This window comes from Lucilia cuprina, chromosome 4 (assembly GCF_022045245.1).
Source record: "Lucilia cuprina isolate Lc7/37 chromosome 4, ASM2204524v1, whole genome shotgun sequence".
NCBI lineage: Eukaryota > Metazoa > Arthropoda > Insecta > Diptera > Calliphoridae > Lucilia > Lucilia cuprina.
Window position 1 is genome coordinate 100,399,554 of NC_060952.1, and position 19,253 is coordinate 100,418,806.

At 28.8% G+C, this 19,253-nt stretch overlaps 2 protein-coding genes across 2 annotated transcripts in view; one reads left to right on the forward strand and one right to left on the reverse strand.

Moving 5' to 3' along the window:
* The window catches only part of LOC111690305 (metallo-beta-lactamase domain-containing protein 1), a 71,930-nt gene that overhangs the window by 26,371 nt on the left and 26,306 nt on the right, over nucleotides 1-19,253 (reverse strand). The window contains exon 2 of the mRNA XM_023452773.2: nucleotides 1,230-1,337. The gene's annotated coding sequence lies outside the window, so the exon portion shown is untranslated. The remainder of the gene's footprint in view (nucleotides 1-1,229; nucleotides 1,338-19,253) is intronic.
* Nucleotides 1-19,253, forward strand: part of LOC111690304 (mucin-5AC) — a 42,887-nt gene that overhangs the window by 802 nt on the left and 22,832 nt on the right. The window lies entirely within an intron of this gene.

The window sequence follows — 19,253 nt, forward strand, 5'->3', positions numbered from 1 at the left end:
ACTCAAGTTGTATTCAAAATACTCGTACATATGTGTATAAATGTATCAATGTGTGTTAGCATGTATGTCTGTATGTAATCGACAACCTAAAATAAATTGAAATTCCTAAACACATCGTTGTCGTGAACGACAATTTCCAACAAACAATTCGTGCAATTGGTTGTGGTGTTTAGTGGTTTTATTGCCCCTAGATGGTTGCTATTATTGTTGTAGTTGCTTGTTGCCATAGAAATTCAAACATACCAAACGAACGACCGACCCAACAGGCCAACAAACGAAACACTTATTCATTCATACATATTCATTCCAATTTAGCCCATCGTCATCATCTTCAAACTTTACAACTAAAATGAAATCGAATTTTCAAATCTCTTGTTAAACAATTAAAAAGCAATAATAACATTATAAACACACATACAGACAGACAGACCCCTAAGAGACCAAGAATCAGTAATCAAAACAAAACGCGAAAAAATAGCAACTACCATCATGCATCCATTAAACACCCAAGCAGACAGACAACCATCTAGTAAAAACACGACATCAGCAACAATAACAGAATCAAACCGAGAGAAAAAAAAAACAAAAATAAAATATTATTATGTACTCATTCATAGTATGTACCACCTCTTCTATACATACATGCATACTTTCATACATAATAAATAAAATTAAATAAAAAATAAAAAAAAGAATACATAAACACATATGCACACACATTCACACAAACACTCACATCCATATATTAAATGTATTAAACTAAATTATGTCAAATGTTTGCAAAATGTTGGCGCTGGCGCTACAAGTTCCTTTTATATTTTTATATCCGTGGTGAGTTAAATTATGTTATTGCGATGATGTTGTTATTGTTGCTGTTTTGTTGGCGCTGCTAGCTAATGTTGCCAAGAATAGTAAACAGCAATACAAATGTTTTGGTTATAAATTTCTTTAATATTTTTTACTTAAGCCTTGCAAAAAGCCGGAAATGTTATTAATACATACAAACAAACAATTCTCACTAACACCTACACTTAGGCACTTACTAATACTGTTGTCAACATCTAAAACATATTGTTCATATTTATTTATAAAACACGTGAGATGTTAAAATCAAATTTTATAAGCAAAATCATATGACTCTTTTTATATTCACCATTAAGTTAAATCGAATTTTGGGTAGTATAGTTTAATTGCTTATTTTAAAAGTTTATAAACATTTCAAAACTTACCATTTTTTATGGAATCCTTATTGCTATCAATGAAGCAAATTGAGAATCATTATTTACTTTAAAACTATGCGTGTTAGCCGACGGAAAGTTTCCTTTTAGAAAATCCCACTAAAATGAAAAGAATATGTTTAAAAAGTTAATTGTTTTCGTAAAATAATGTTATGTTTTTTGTGTTCAGTTATAAAATTATATAAACAAAAAATGTTTAGATATGAGCTGTAACCTGCCTTCAATTTGATACCAACCTTTTGGTGATAATAGAGGGATGTCAAGTGGCTCAAAACTATTGCCTTGACAAAGATGATGATGTTTGTTTTTATTCTGAAAGTCGGCGAATCTAGAATCTAAGTTTATTTGCAACCAAAAAGAATTCCGTAAAATGTTTGTTTTTTTTCAATTTGTTTTAAAATTCAAATTTTAATCTTGATAACTACTTAACTACAACTATTTCCAACGTAAGTTATATAATTTGCAGATTAATTTCACTTTTCATTATGCTTGATACTCATCTTTTTTTTCTTTGTTCTTAAGAACAACACGTACAAAATTTCACTGAATTAACACAATCATTATTATTAATTCAGTTTCTTTCTATGAAAATGTCACAAATGTGGAGTACAAAATAAATGGACAGTCAACATTCACCTCAGCATCACTCATTGAGACAGTCAATCCAGTCTTTCACTTAGTTTTTCATAATAAATGAACTTAAGATCGACTTATGTAAAGTCATTCATTCATTCTCATCTTGCACTTGTACAACAAACATAAAACGCACGTGCTGACTGAATTGCACAAATTTGTTGCACGATTGTATTGCGAGTATGATGTGTAGGCATACACACTTACATCCGCATATAAACACCTAAAGATGTATAGTTGCACACTCATATTTAGTGTATTCTTAAAGCTGTGTTGCTCTACATTCCATGCGAGTACTAATTGAATCATTATTGAATGGTTCATCTATAAACACACACACACTCACGTTCATTAAGTCATTGATACAGACATACAAAGACATATTTACGTATAATTGCGGTAGATGCCAGATTATGATGTCATAAAGTAATGAATGAGTAACCAATTTTATACAATGCACTTCTCACATATGGATAGAGAAAAAACAAACAAACAAAAATAAAAAAAATAAAACTACTTGCACTTTAAGTGTATTTTATTGAGTCCACTCGGCGAATTAAAGTTCACATCTGTTTATAGTTATAAGTACACTGTTGATTTTTTAAGAATTTTTCTAACTACTACTATTGACTTAAATTGGCTCTACTAGGGCAAATACTTCTTTAGTATGTTATAATTTAAAAATTTACTAAATAAATTGCGAATCCAGTGGCAAATTACTAACTAAAAGTGCAACGCCAAAGTCCATTGAAATCACGTTATATTTTTATCATTATTGCAATCCATTTAGGTAATCTCAAACCTACTACTTTGTAAATATCTTTTACAGCAATAAATGATCCTTTAAGTAGTTCTTTATAATGCAGGCATGGAGAATTTTTTTTATATAGGATATGTTGCGGATCTCATGCACTAATAAGAGAGTAGTTTTAGGATAACTGTGATGTAATTCATGAGTGGATTACATGTCCTCACTTCATCATTGTGTGAAATGAGAGTATAGTTTTTACATATATATGAACTTATTGTGGACCAGTCCTAGGCCTTTTTGCAGGGTTTTAGTAAATCTAACTTCTTTTAGTCAAATTGATTGATGAAATTAATACAGGATTTTTCTTTAGTTAACTAAAAACAAATTGGTTTCAAGTCTACTTATTATTATTAACAAAAGTGTTCATATTGATGTACTTTATGCACTAGTAGTACAAAATTTTTGAAAAGATAAGAAATACAACAACAGAACACAACATTTGGATACGACAACATACTGTGCGGCATGCAACCAGCCACAGTGAACAACCATATATAAAGAAGAATCACTAAGTGAATGACTGAATGACTGACTACTTTTGTGTAAAATAATAGGTGATGACATGTTGTCACATAAATATAAAACCAAAACAAAGAAAAAACACAAGCGAAAAGAAAAGAAATACTTACTAACGTAAATACATACATATGTCTGAATGTATGTTCTTTTAATAAAATACATACGTTTCTTCATATCTATGTACCGTAGATTGTATTCCAATGTACAAGAGTTACTGTAAGTGTGTAGTTCCAAGTCTGTTTGTCTGTTTTGGCCTGTATCTTTCTTTGGGTTTTCGTTGATTTGGTTGAATATATATATATATTTTTTTCTTTTTTTAATGCACCGAATGATGCCGAGTAATTAAGACATTTTAAATTTACGCATCAGACACTTGGTAGACAAAAGGTAGACGGCGGAGACTCAGATTTACTTGCTCGCTTATGGACAGCTAAATACATAAACTACATACTTAAATGAATAAATGTGAATGAATAAGAATGTATGAATGAATGGATGGATGGATGTATGGAGGGATGGGAGGATAAGATGGTTGATAGGAGAAGGCTTTTGTAATCAGCTGTTTTAACAAATTGTACAAAAATCTAACAATCTCACTGGGTCTTCATTAGACGGTATCTTATACATTTTAATTAATAAGTATGAACTATCAAAAGTCTTACGCTGGTTTTAAAACAAACAAACATTTTTCACGCTGCACATGTATATACCATGTACCAATTTTCCGGCTGTTCTAAAGAGATTTCATAAATATTAGGTCATAACCAATCCACAGGGACGAACAGTACGAAAAAGATCTATATCTATACCCTTCCTCATCAGGTTAAGTGAAATACTTTTTTGTCCTAGAAAGTTCTAAAGCAATAATGGTAAAGAATACACTCTTTACCATTATTGCTTTAGAGCTCTCAAACAAAGTTTTCAAGTTTCCAGGTAGAGGAGCTACTTTGTCAAAGCTACAGGGGATATGACGAAAAGGTGAAAACATTTTTTGGTAAAACTAGAGGTGGTACAGCCATAAAATCTGCTATATTTCTTTTTAAAGCTCTATGTTTTGGTGAACACCTAAAAGTTCATTTTCTGGCGTAACTAGAGTCAAAATCTGTATTAGCTCCCACCTTAATCCGTTTTTTTTCGAAAATGTTTAAAAATTCAAGCGCTAGGGCGTAAAGGAAAAAATCTAAGTTCACTTATACTGAAACTGAAAAGTAAGTTTTGTAACGGAACTTAATACATCAAAATGATAAATATGTGATGACTTATGCCGGGTTTAATGTCTTTTAAATTATATGAAAATCCTTATAAATGAAATATTTTGTAAAAATTTAAAAGTCAATTTTCTGGCTATGCTATAGGTACTAGAGCCAAATACCGAAAATATATGATCACTTTGTTTTTCTTACACTACAGGTGCTAAAGCCAAACAGATAAAAATGCATGTGATCACTTAAAGTCAATTTAAAGAGTAAAGATTTACCCCTATATACATAAATTCTTAATAAATTTATTGATGGTTTATTGTAGGAATCTTGTGCGTAATATAAATGTGCGTAATAAACAAAAAATAAGCGATTAATATTTTTATATGAATACGGGGGTTAATGGAAAATTTATTTTATTTTCATAAAATATGAAATTATAATATATTTAATTTCTTCACAGCAAACAACTTTAATAATAACACAGCGCGAGAAATATATTTTTGTTATATTACTAATCTCAGTTCTAAATTACTAAAGTATTAACAAAATATTTACATAAATAGTTAAGAAAACAATAATAGACATCCTTGACTGGTTTGTAAAAAAATTAAATAGAAAAAACAAAAAGTGACCCCAGCTATGTAGACTTTAACATTTACTTTAGTTTTTTACTCATTTGTTTAAACAACAACCATTCGTTTGCACCTTTTATAAGTGGGTCACGAATATAAAATTGCAACACACTCACACAAACCAATATAAGTTGTTGCAACAGCCAACATTTATAACACTCTACGCATACCATTACAAACATACAATATTTATAGACCCAAACAGCCAGAAGATTCCTTCCTTTTTTATTTCTTCCTGCACTCTCTATCAAATTTAAAATTTTCTACTCGTCTCTGTTCGTACTATCGATTTAATATCGAATTTTGTATCGAATTAAAATTTTCCTTACAGTATAAACTGCGTTTTTCTGTTAAATCAAAAGAAAAAAAAACAAAGTGGTGTGAGTGCAATGTTAAAAATAAAATAAAAAACAATTATTATTAAATGGCCAATTTTCATTCATTTAACATTTGGACAAAAAAAAAGAACAACACGACATTTAAGTTTTGTTTTTTTATAACGTTTTGTTTGAATTTAATTTGTTTTCAAGAAACTGACCATAGATTTTTATATAAAGTTTTGGATTAATAGTTACTATCGAGTACTTTTAACGAGGAGCTGTATAATTCATGCATATTAACATTGAATTATATAAAAATAAATTGTATTCTGTACTCTCAATAACAACAACAAGGAAAAGTAATAATATAAAAAAAATAAAGAGTAGCATGTACTTGTTCTCTTGTTTACATTTTTTTGTTTTTCATTCACAATTTTTACTATAAAATGCGATGATAATGGTGATTGTGTGTCGAAAATTTGTTTTCAAAAGGGGGTTAAGTGAGGTCGTGCTGTTTTTGTTTTTTTTACTTTTTATTTATTACTTTCTTGCTGTTGTTATTATTATTGTTGTTGCTGCTGCAGCTTTGTTTATGTTTTTTTGCTCTTTTTGCTGTTATAATTTTATTACCGGTGACACAAGTGGTTTTCTTACATTTATTCATTCATACCGAAAAACTCACTCTCAGACAGACAGACATACATACGGACACATGGTAAAATAAATAAATTTTTCACTCGTTCCTTGTATTTGCTTGTTGTTGCTTATTGGAATTTTTCTAATTTTTATACGTATTGAATGTATCAAAATAAAAATAAATAAATAAAATTTATGCTTGGTATTCATATTTTTTCTACTCTACTCTTTTCTTTTTTTTTTTTTTTTGTTTTTAATTTGTATGTACCTATTTGTGTGTATGTTTTAAGTATTTTAGAGACTTGTTTTTGTATTTAAAAAAGCCTAATAATGATGTAGATGTTGTTGTTGATTAGAAAATGCAAAGCAAAACAAAAACCGAAAAAAGGGTTTGTTTTGTTAAAAAATGTAATTTTTTAGTATTGAACTTTTTAAATAGCATTTTTTTGTTTCTTTTTTTATTACATTCTGTCTAACGCGGAGAGCGCAGTTAGGATTTAAAATTTTGACTCTTTTTTCTTATTGGTTTTATATTATTTTTGTTTTTAAATAATGCGTTCCAATTTTAATGCGTTCTCATATCTTTGCCGCCAACTCTCGTTAGCTGAATATTTAGTAAAGTATTACTGGTAGCAGTTGCAGAAGCGACCGCAGCAGCAACAACTTGTATTAAAGTAGAGTGTTGCTGCTACGCTGCGCTGCTGCTGTTTGATGGGGGTATTTGTTTGTGTCTTAATTTAATCGTTTTTTTTATTTTGTCATTTAATTTTATTTAATACACATGCACGCAGTTCATACATTCATTCATACTATTTATAAATATATTATGGTTTAATTTTTTTATTGTTGTTTTTTTACTTTTTTTGTTATTGTTTTTTATTAGTTTGGCACGCGCCATCACATGTAGTCGTAGGTCGGGATTTGCTGATTTCATCTGTTTGGTTTTTCATCAGCTGTCGTCGCCTCGCCGGCAAAAGTGTTGCTGTTAGTTAGTAGTGGTGGCAGTGGTAGTGGCCTGCCGTTTCTGTTTATTATTTTATAATTCTTTGTTTTTATTGTTGTTCTCATTATTTATGAATGATTGGCGGTCAAGTGTTTAATTAGGTGTGTAGAATAAATGTCTCGTGTGTTTTTAAAAAAAAATGAAAATAAAAAACTGATGAAGATCGTAAAATGTTTGATTTATGGTTTGTTTACAAAAATAAACGTGCTATTTTTAAATTACTGTGACGATTAATATTTTATGACGTATAATTTTATAACATGATTATTGTTGACTAATCTTTTGTTTATTAATTATTGATTAAATAATTTATAAAATACCTACATACCTATTTAAATAAAAAGAATTCATTAAAATATACAAAAAACAGAATTATTATTAACTTTTGTTAGAAGGCAAAGAAATCAATTGTAGATATAAATTGCAGGCAAAATCGCAAAATTTTGCAATGACACAGAAGACCAAAAATCTTTTCGGAAACAATCTAAACTTAATTGGCCTTTTAAAACGAATTATGCCACTAGATTCTACGACCTGATATTATACTTCTCTTTATATCAATATTTAATAAACAAATTTGTTGAAAGAAAGTTTGACAATTAGGGGGCCATAGATGTCAAGTAATTACGTCGAAATTACTTCTAAAGCTGTCATATAGTGTTATTATTGCTTTCACTATAAATCGGGGATAATAATGTTTCTTTAATCTTTCGACATCATTTTGATTATGTTGAAATACATATATAAATAACATTTTTTATTAAAATTTATATTCAGGTAATATTCATGGAATTTATTGAAGTACTGAAATGTTTCAAAAATTAAGTGAGCTTCTGGTAGGTTCATAATTTTTGCAGTGAGCTTCAACGAGTTGCATATTACATGAAACCAAATACACCGGCAATATCAGCACGGTTTATGTTATTTTTCATAAACAATTTTAACGAAAGTGCAGGAATGGAATTACTGCCAAATATTCAGAAACTCACTTTCCTAATAGTTGTTAAAATGTCCAAACAATATTCCTAACGTGTTTCAATGTAAATCTGAAATGACAGATAAAAATTCCAGTGCTCTTTGTTGGACCATTTTCAATATTGAAAAATTAATTAAAAATTTTACTTCCAATACAAAGTTTTTAAGAACTACCAACTTCGGTAAAATGTTTACTAAAACTCAGAAGAGCAAATATACAATTGTTGTTTTTGTTATCATATATTGGTAAGAATCTTGGAATGGATTTTAACCAGAAGATAAGTAAAAATTTTTACCGAAGAAAGAACTTTTCTAGTTTTCCTATTTTATTTTTTTAATGTTGAATAGATGTTTAATGTTAATTTTATCAGACTTTTGACTAGTCAAATGACTTTTCTTTGTGGTAGCCTTAAACCAGTTTAGTGTATGAAATGTTCTATAGTCTAATATATTGCCTAGTCTGTAGAATTTGTTACTGTTTACATTACAGACTATTCTATGAAATAGTCTTTATACACGATACTAGTTCATAGTTTAGTATATTGTTTAGTTTAGTATAAGTAGTTCATAAAAAGGCAAAACATTGTGTACTCTGTTAACCAGGCTATTGACTAGTTTTGTAACTAATCTGTAGGTTAATACATATGATCTGTTAATTTTGAAAGTCCTATGAGTTCACCTTCAGAAAAAATATGTTAAGTGGGAAATAAGGTGCTAGTGTTAAAATAATAAAATTAAACGTGTAAGTTTACAGATAGGTTTATGGAATAATAAATCAATTTAAGATAGCTCTGCTATATATTGATAGAAATAAATTTGAACGAATTTTAAATCCCATTTTCCATCCCTTATATCAACCATACTAAACTTAATTAGAAAAACCTTAATATCGTCCTCGTTTAGGTTCCTCGTTGCAGTATGGTGGTCCACTATCCTATTTTTTCAAATGTCTTTTGACTATTGGAAAATAAGTTAACGTCTGTTGACGCTGCCTAATCTCGAATTTCTTATTATTTGAATGTTCTGTTTTAAAATCAGCACAGAAGCTGATTCAATATCTTAAATACGACATCGCAGTAGTAATACGAGTCCCAATAAAGTGTGGCGTTGATGAAGTTTTTTCTTTCTACAAATAATTATTCAAAATAAATATTATCCAAGAGAATATCAAACATTAACAATAAATAACCTTTAGAATCATAGTATCTGCTGTGGTCATTACTTTATCTCATATAAAATAATTTCTTTAGATACTTTTACAAAGTATTGGTATTGAGTACTTGTTGATATTTTGGTGTTAAAAGTGACGGAATTTTTATCACAACTTAAAGAGTTAAATTCTCTCTTTTTTCTGACTTCTTTGTAGTTACTATTAAAAATGTAATTGTTTTGAGTACTTTTGTTGTTGTTATTGGTGGTGTTATTATATATATTTTTTATAAACAGCCTTTTCTCTTTTTTTTTTGATTATTTGTTTTTATTTTTCACTTTTATTATGTTTGTGTTGTAGTTCCGTTTTATTACTTGTTGTTGTATATTAATGATGATGAAGAAGATGGGGAAATTTATAAGTGAGTAGGTTTGTATTTGTGTTTTAATGACGTAAAAAATGCGTTAAAGGTCGTTTCATTTTTTTTTTCTTTTTTGTACTCGCAATTTTATGGTTTGAGAATATGGTTTTGTTATTTTATTGCTTATATTATTTTGGTTTGTTTACATTTTTTTTTTAAATATGTATGTAGTATGTTTGTACTTGCCAGTGAGGTGATTTGCTATTGTTATTGTTTGTTTATATGCGAGTTACACTTGTTTGACTTTAAAAACCGGCTATTTTACAATTAATATGGTAAAATGTTATTGTTTAGAGATTTGAATAGAAAACTATTGCAATCTGCTTTATGTTAAAAATGAAATTAAAATAAATATACAAATCCTTATTTGAGAATACTTAATTTTAGTTTAAAATTAGTTTTTAGAAGATTTTAAATCCTATCTTCAAACCTCATATATCAGTAATTTACATACAAGTTTGTAAAAGATTAATATGTTGTTTTTAGATAACGTGTGAGTAGTTTGAGTTAAAATTTTACTTGTATTTTGTTTTTGTTACAATAACAAAATACGAGTAAAATTTGTGCTCAAACTACTCGCTCGGTATCTAGAAACAGCACATAAGATATATTTTTTATGAAATTTTTCATACAATAGATAGTTGTTCATAGAAATATTTAATTTTGGTTTAGTATTAATTAGTTTTATATTTATATTTTATATTTAATTTAAAATAAAACCAAATTATAATAAAAATAACGGAATATGAATTCGTTCAAAATGATCTGTTAAACCCGACAATAAAATTAAACTAATTAATATCATAATGGCTGATATCGCGAAAACTATTAGACCGATTCTAAATATTTTAAAATGTCCAAAATATTTTTTTGCAACAGAACATTATTCAAAATAGAGTTTGAAACTAAAAACTTTTACATTCAAACAATTATTCAAAATTATAAAGTTTAAAGAAATTGTTGAAAAACATAGGATTTTTACATTCAAGAATTTTTTCTTTTTCTTAAAATGTTATAAAATTGACAAAAATATATTTTTCTTTTAATTGTATATCACTTATCTATACTTTGCCAATAAAATCACATTTTCATAAAAATGGGTAATAGCCACTATAATCCCGCGTTATGTACTTAATTTAAGTCAGTTTTCGTACTATTCTATTCAAAATACTTAAATATGTAATTTATTTAAATAAAAATACTGGGGCCAAATTATGGCATTCGTAATCGAGTAAAATTAAGTCTAATTTCCTTAATAAAGATGATCGATTCGATATCGAACACCTGAACCTGATATTTTAAATTGAAACAAAAATGTTAAATCCGATATAATTATGTTTAAAGTAACATTCACAACAATCTAGATTTTAGTTTCGTAATTGAAAAAAAGTGAGGAAATGTTCTTAACAAGTACATATTCAAATGTTAAACGTTTTTAGAAAACTGTCTAAAAATTCAAGAAATTTTTCCACATAAAATCAAATAGTTATAAATTTGTAAATCGACAGCAAGTGCAGATAATGAAAAAAAGTCATAAATGTCAAAGTCGTCAGATAAAAAAAAACAACAACAAAACTAATTGCAGTGCTATTAAAAAATCTAGCTGTTTCTCTGATCAAATCTGTATACAAAAGTAATATTAGATATACAAAGCAATAACAAACAAACAAGTGTAAACCGTTGAAAAATCCTAGTTGTTGAAAACTACAACAACAACTGATTTTACTGCTGTTAAGTAACAGAGAATTTGCAAGAAAAACCTGAATTATCATTATCATCGTCATTCTCCGTGCCATCAGCGCATCATCAGGCTATAAAGATGATGTTGACGACAGTGAAAACGGATGCATTTGTTTTGTTTGTTTCGCTGTCTATCTGCTCGTTTATTTGCTAGACTTGATTCTATTCAAGTCTCAACTGCTGCAAGTGCAACAATATAAATTGGGACTTTTTACAAATTAAAATCTCTCTCACAGGTAACACACTCACACATATTAAGCTTTTTTATTTATAAACAACTTTAATAAGTTTGCATGTATGTGCATGAGTACCAAAATAGAACAACAATCCAAGTCCAAAGGAAACCTAAAAAATATTAACGAAAAATGCAATACAACCGAAATAGAACTAAAACGGAAGCATTTAAAAATAATAAAAATCAAGTGAAAATGCCGACAACAACTAAATAGTATTACAGCACCGTGAGTATATTCATCATGGACGGATGAGACAAACAAAAAACCGAATGAATGCACCATTTGTGTAGAAAGAATTAAAATGCTAGCAATTTCTAAAAGTCGTAAAAACAGAGATTTCCACAACAACCAAAAAAAAAATCTCAAAAATAAAATACCGAACAACGAAAAGCATCAGCAGCCACAGTCACAGCGCAGAGCAAAGAGAAAAAAACTACAGAACATCAAGAATGCAGCGTTTATAATTTTAATAAATTTCAAAAATATAAAATATTGAAAACCAACATTGCATAGAAGTTGAAATGCAACCAACCAACCAGCCAGCCAAGCTAACAACAAAAACTAAATAAAAATCGAGAGCACATCCAACAGCTTCAGCAGCGACAAAACTTAAGCAAACAAGTAATTTGAAAAAAGCAACAAATTGCCATAGAAAAATTGTAAATAAAAATATATGTTGCAGAAAGATACAATACTTCTACATGCATACGTGCACTACACGTTCAACATGCAAATAATACAATAACGACAACAAAAAACAAAAACACGGCATAAATACAAACATAGACAATAAAAAATCTGAAAAATACGGCAAAAAAAACAGGACTGTCAAAGTCCATTATTTGCCTCAATCGCAATTCATCCTTCGAGTGGTGAGCACATGAATGCAGCATAGCAGTATCATCGTTACACCAACGGCGGATGCTTCTCAATCTTAATTTTTCCGCACATCAAAAGGAACAACATTAACAACGACGTACCAAAAGGAAGTTATTTAAAGAGGGTCGTAATATTATTTTGAGTTTCCAACATAACAACTGCTTCTTAAATAAAATTACGTTCTTTTTTCAAACATTTTTTTCTTCTTTAACTTTTTCATACGTTTCGTTAGATACTGCTAAATATAGCAGAAAAAAAAAACAAAATTAAAGCAACAACAAAATATTAAAACAGATAGCAAAGTATTGATGAAAAAGTTGGAACAAAGGGAGGGGTAAGAGCAGGAAAGCCACACCATAGAAAACTGAAAAAAAATAATAAAATAAAGAGCACAATGTTCATCACAGAAATCCAACAATCTATACAAAGTACACACACATACAATAATATACGAATACAAAGCCAGAAACAAAAACAAAAAGCAACCATCTATCTAGCTAGCTGTATGTATCTATCTATCTTTATATCTATCGTTCGTTAGTTCGTTCAGTTGTTAGTTGAGTCTAATTCATACTTGTTTGTGAACTGTGTGAACGAAGAAAATGAAACGACGACGCAAATGTTATTTCATCTAAAAAAAATAGTCATAAACGAAAAGCAACAAAAAAATAGTATCAGCAATATATTAAGAGCGTAGTACTATAGGAGGGTATTTAAAGTAAAAATCTCATTTTTTAATAATTATTTAAATTCTTCATTTAAAATTTAAATTTTGATATCGAAAAAGATTCACAAACCTAATGAAAAATTTCAAAATATTCCTATTGTTTCTCAAACCTTAAGTAATTCTAACTAAATATTTTTAATAAAGAAATATCGATTTCAGAAGAGCAGAGAAAACCCTAATTATATCGCTAATACATCAGAGTTTTCTTAAAGTTAATTTTATAAAAAAAAGGTTCGAGATATTTCATATTCATACCAAAAATTGTATGTTCACACGATTGTTAGAAACTTTCTGAAAATTTTTCTGCAAACGTTGTAAGATCTTTTTAGTATTAAATTTACTTAAGTACGTATAAGCTCTTCTAAATAGTTTCTAGGATTAATCTATTATCTATACTATTAACAGTTTATAGACTAATCTATTAACTAACTCTACTAACTAGTCTATGGACTTTTGAGTAGTCGGTTCAATAAACTCTATATTTGTTTTAGCAAGTTTTTGAGCTAGTTATTAATTAATCTACTGGCTGATCAAAAATATGATTTCAATCACATATAAATAAAATTTAGAAAAATATATCTCTACTAACACGACTTTATTTAAATATTTCCATTTACAAGGTCAATTTTAAACTACTCAAAATAGTATATTCCTCTAAAAACTACTATAAAACTCAAGGTTAATAGTAGACTCTCCCCTTGAAACTACGCTCGTTGGCATCTTTTGTTCGAATATTATTTGGTATGAACTCCTTGGTTTTGGTTGCTTTCGACATTTAGTTTTTTTCTTGTTTTTTTTTTTCTTATACATTTACGTAGTACACAATATAAACAACGAACATACAATTTTCTACATTTCGAAAATGAGTATCTGTGTGTATTCATTCAATATATAAATTGTACACATACATTCAAACATATCTAAAGTATTTATGTATGCCTCTGTGTGTTGTATTTTATTTTTTCTTTTTTTTCATTTATTCGATTTTTTTTACTAAAGACGAAATATGTCAGTGATAGAGCGTTGCGATAATGCTGGCACGGCATGTTGGTTTTTATATACATTTTTGTTTTCTGAACATTTGCCTCTATACTGGTGGCTGGCTGGCTTCACATTCTTTTGTGTCATACTCGTACAGTACGAACAGAGTTTTAAAGAATGAATTCTATTTAATTTTTATTTGTAATAAGATATTAGTTTTTGTATGAGAGCTAACTTAAATAAGAAGATTTTGAAGCAACTAGTAATTTTTAATTAGTAATTTTAATAAATAGAAACTCGTTCAATTTTGAATTACTTAATATCAAATGTGAACATTAGTAGAAATTATACTCGATCACAGGATTGTTATTTCAATTTGTCGAAAACGTAACTCAAAAAATTCCGATCTCATATAAATAAAGTTTAACTTTATATACTATTACTTCTGAATTATTCCCCCAAGAGAAAATTCGATTCGACACTTACTTCTTATTACTGACATTTAACTTTTTTTAATTCGTTTATTCAGCAGATTCTTTCTTAAGGATTTGAATTAAATTCTAAATCACACAATATATTCGGTATATCTTAGACGAACGACGAAATGTAGTAAAAAATCTTATTTTCTGGATCTACATCTCAAAGAAATTAAATGACTTTCTGACGACATAACAGATTTTATAAATAAAAACCACTTTGCATTCTTATAAGATGTCGAATATGTCAAAAATTGGGATATTTCGAAAATCGATTGGTCAGTTAATCTGTTGGTATAATAGTTAAGCTTCGGAAAACTTGGTATTTAATAGGGTTGTCATTGGAAAAAAATTACTCGATTAATCGACGAAAAAATTTTTGTTTTTCTTCAAACGAATACAAAATTTTCAATTTAGAAATAAGAATAATTCCAACAATTTTTGTCGAATAATCGAATATTTAAATAAAAGTGTAATGTTAATTTTTACCCATATTTTATTACTTATTTACTAAATCAAAAGATCTGTTAAAATTGAATCAAACTACTTTCAGCAATTCATAAAAATGTTAAATGATGAGATCTTTATATGGGAGGTAGGATCGGTTATTGACCGATTCTCATAATATTTTAAAAAACATTTTGGTTCATTAACTTTCTGAAGGGAACCTTATATGGGTGCCTGGTTAAATTGTAGACATATATTGTCCATTTTCACAACCAATCACAAAAAAATTGTTTTAAATTTCAAATCTGTAGCACGTCCTATACAAACGGAATGATTTTTTAATGGTGGATATAAAACATGTTAAACATGTGTACTATCAGGCCTGTTGTGCGCTCCTTTCTATGAAAACAAAAATATTCAGTAATGAATTATTTTCAAGGTTCAGAATTTCTAATCAATGTTAATGAGGAATTTTAGTTCCGAAATAAAATCGTTTCCAAGATACTTGGATCTAACTTGGTCAGGTTAAGTACCTAGAGCTCCCTTCCCTTTAAAGTTATTACTCTTTTTAATAAGTATCTTTCAAATGTATTCTTTTAAATTCATGTAAATATTTCTGTTCATAAGTAAAGAGGGAGAAACGTACTAACCAACCCTCGTCTTTTAGTACTATCAGAGTAACCAAAAAAAAAAAATTAAACATTTTTTATCAAATACACAGACTAATATTAAGCCCCGTACAAATTTTATGAAAATAAAGAAAAAATATTTACAATAATTTTGTAATTATTTTGGCAATCTAATAATTTAGATTTATAAGACAATTTTTATACAAAAACTTAGATAAATTGTTAGGAATAAGGCAATGAACATGAGGGAAAATTCTGAAAGTAGTAAGTAGAGTAAAATCGATTCTAAGACTAAAATTTTCAATCGAAAAATAATTTCGATATATTCATTATTTGTAGTATTTTTTCTGGTAACCCTGATTATCTTCTATCAGCCTGTGTCTACTGACTGTCCCATTGCCTGTGGCTGTCTTTCGTTCCAACGTTCGTTCGTTGTTTGCTTTTTTCGTATCGTTAAAAGCAGCTAAACTAAGTGCAGGCGGCTTTGAAAATGTTGTGTATGAAGGAGATTTTCGTTTTATTTTATAAAAGTATTTTTTGTTCAGTTCAGTTTTTTTTCAATTTAGTTTTATATTATTGTTATTATACTTTATTTTTAAAGAACATTTGTATGTCTTTGTTTGTGTATGTATGTATTTCGGTTCGTTCGTTAGTTCATTTCAGATTTTGCTGAGGAGGATGATGAGGATGGCGATGACGACGACTACAACGACAGTCATTGTTGGTTGAGCTCTATACTTTGCTTTAAATTTATAGAAGAAAAAATATTTCATTTTATTTAATTTTTTGTGTTTTTTTTATTTTTACAGTGTGCGTAAGTAACTGAATGAGTAAATTGAAGAAAATATTCATCACAGTCATCCATCCCACAGTATTTGAAATCCAAAGTAGCACGTGAAGCAAATAGCTGTGCGATGATAGTGGTGGGTAAAGAAGTAGTTGGTGGTAGCAGCGACGGTGGTAGAATTAGAAATACATTTTGAATCAGGAGGGAGTGTATTGTGGGGGGATGGAGGTGAATAGAATGTTAAATGTACTCGTACTTTGTAATACAAGTACAAATTATTGCATGTGTGTGTATGTGTGTATTTTTTTTTTTAAGTTTACATTCAATTTCAGATTGAACTAAACTCAACAATAGTTGAGAATTTAGCAACCACCACTGACTTTAGCTTTAGTTAAAATATAAAAATAAAAATAAAACTAGGCAAACAGCAACCTCGAAGGTACTAACAAGCTACAACTGCTTGCTTGACTGTTCAGCTCTGACACTTTTGTTCAGTTCAATTCTGTTCGGCTCAGTTCAGTTCTGTTTACTGGCTTACAAATATTTTATGGACAGAATAGTTACGACACAGTATAAAAATCCATGAACTTTTTGTTTGTCAGATATTTTTTATGTTTTATTTTTTTAGCACATGAGGAGATTGTTTTCTTTATTTTCATATTTTTGTTTTCGTTTTAACTTTAAAAAGAGGTCTTTAGACTTCGCGCTTGTCAGAGATCTCTTACATTGATTTGGTGCTGATTATGTGTATGGTTTCCAACGGTAAACGATTGGTTCCCAATATGCCCGAATGATTATTTTGCTGGATGTTATCTTGGGTACAGAAAGAAAATAAATTACATTAGAGTGTCCCGAGGAACAGCCTTTTAAAGATTTCGAATGGTCCTCAGTTCCCCATCAGCGTTTGAAAATCATGAATCAGTATAGGACTTTTCAAAAAATATCTTAGATTTTTTTGAAATGGTTCCTGATTACAAGACATATAATCTTATCCACAAAATGATTTTTAGTGGGTTGGGGAGTCATATCATTTTCGATTTTTATAGAAATAGGTTTCAAAATTGTCGCAATTTTTAGCTTATACATAAAAATATTAAAAAATAGTTTGGTATTTGGTTTGGTCCATTTCGGTATTTTTGAAAATGTCTTTTATACACTAAAAGTCGTTTTGCGGACCAGAAATACAATAACAAAAATTTGAATTATTTGAAACTATAAATTACGGAATTTTTGAGACCCACTTCGAAAATATTGCAGAATGTTTTTGAAGACAATGTACTGAGATCAAGATTTTCATGGACCTTTTAAAATTTTTTTTTCTATTTTTCTCGTATTTAGTACTTAAAAACGCATCGTTTGAAAAGTGATCCACAGATACCCTTTCACTCAGGCCCCCACATTTTAAATTGTTTCTAAGTGTTATAGAAAATTCAAGAAGTACTATTTGAAGAACAATATTGTGCCAATGTTAGTTAGTTCGAAAGAGAATGTACATATATACATCAAATCTGAAGAAATACACCGAGGGCTCTATCGGGCCTGTTGTGCGCTGCTTAACCAGTGCCTCAGGTGGGAATCGAACCCACAATCCCCGGTCTACCAGACTAGAACACTAACCACTAACCTACCGGAGGCCACAAATTGTGGCAATAAAATCATTCTTATAGATTCTCTTTACCTCAGGGGCTATATTTTCAATTTTATAGTTAAGGTTATCAAAGTGAGTCTTTCGAGATTGTCTAAAACATAATATTGTGTTTAAGATGGATTTCTTTGGAATTTGGGCAAATCAAAGAACAAGAACTTTTTCGAAAGAAAAGGAAATAAGTCCCCAGTATGAAGTTTAAATAATTACTTAGTTTATTTTGTCTCACTGTGTAATGGTTGAATTACACTAAAGTCCGTTTTTTACACTTTCAGAAAAAAGGGAAACAAAAGGACTTAACTTGCATTATAAAATATATATATACTAAATCCCAATAAAATAGTTAAATCGAATTTTGAGCCGATTTATTCAATTTTTCTAAAACTCCAAATGTTGAAGATATTGAGAATAGTGCTTGTCAAATTCAACTTAAATTTAAATTGCAATATCTTACAGAGAATGTGTCACAAGTAATTGAAGAAAACAAATTATAATTGTACATCATTAAGAAATGATCTAACCACCAATTGGTTAAACGATCCAATTGCAATTGGAACTCGTGAATGACTCTCAATTGTAATCAGAAATTCATGACAAATAAAGAGAAAATAGCAAAAAGAGAAATTATCACTATTAAGTCTTTCTCAATAATGCGCTCATTTCTAACTTTGAGCCCCAATGCCACAAAGTGACTGGCATGTTTATGCGTTCACATTTAACGACATGAGTGCAGTCACATCTCATATTAATTTCCCATTGGCAATACTAACAGAATTGTTCGTTTTTCCTTTAGTTTTTTATTTTTATTTTTTTCGAAATAATAAACCGAACGAAACAAATACTTACTGACTGCAATTTATACGATTTTATTTTTCTCAAAACTGAATAAAACTTAAAATTTTCTGTTTAAAGAATTTTACTGATTCATACTCGTACACTGTTGAGAGAGCACAGACGGAGAGACGGACGGGCAGAGGGACAAACAGACAAGGTAAAGATTATGCTACTTCGAAATGTTAAAGTCTTAAATTTTTAAAACTACAAAGAAAAGTACATTTTGTTGGATTTTTATTTTTATTATTATTATTTTTGTTGTTGATGTTGTTGAATATTCGTGTGCGTTTGTGTGTTTTTATCTTTTTTTATATATTTCAACCCACAAGTCT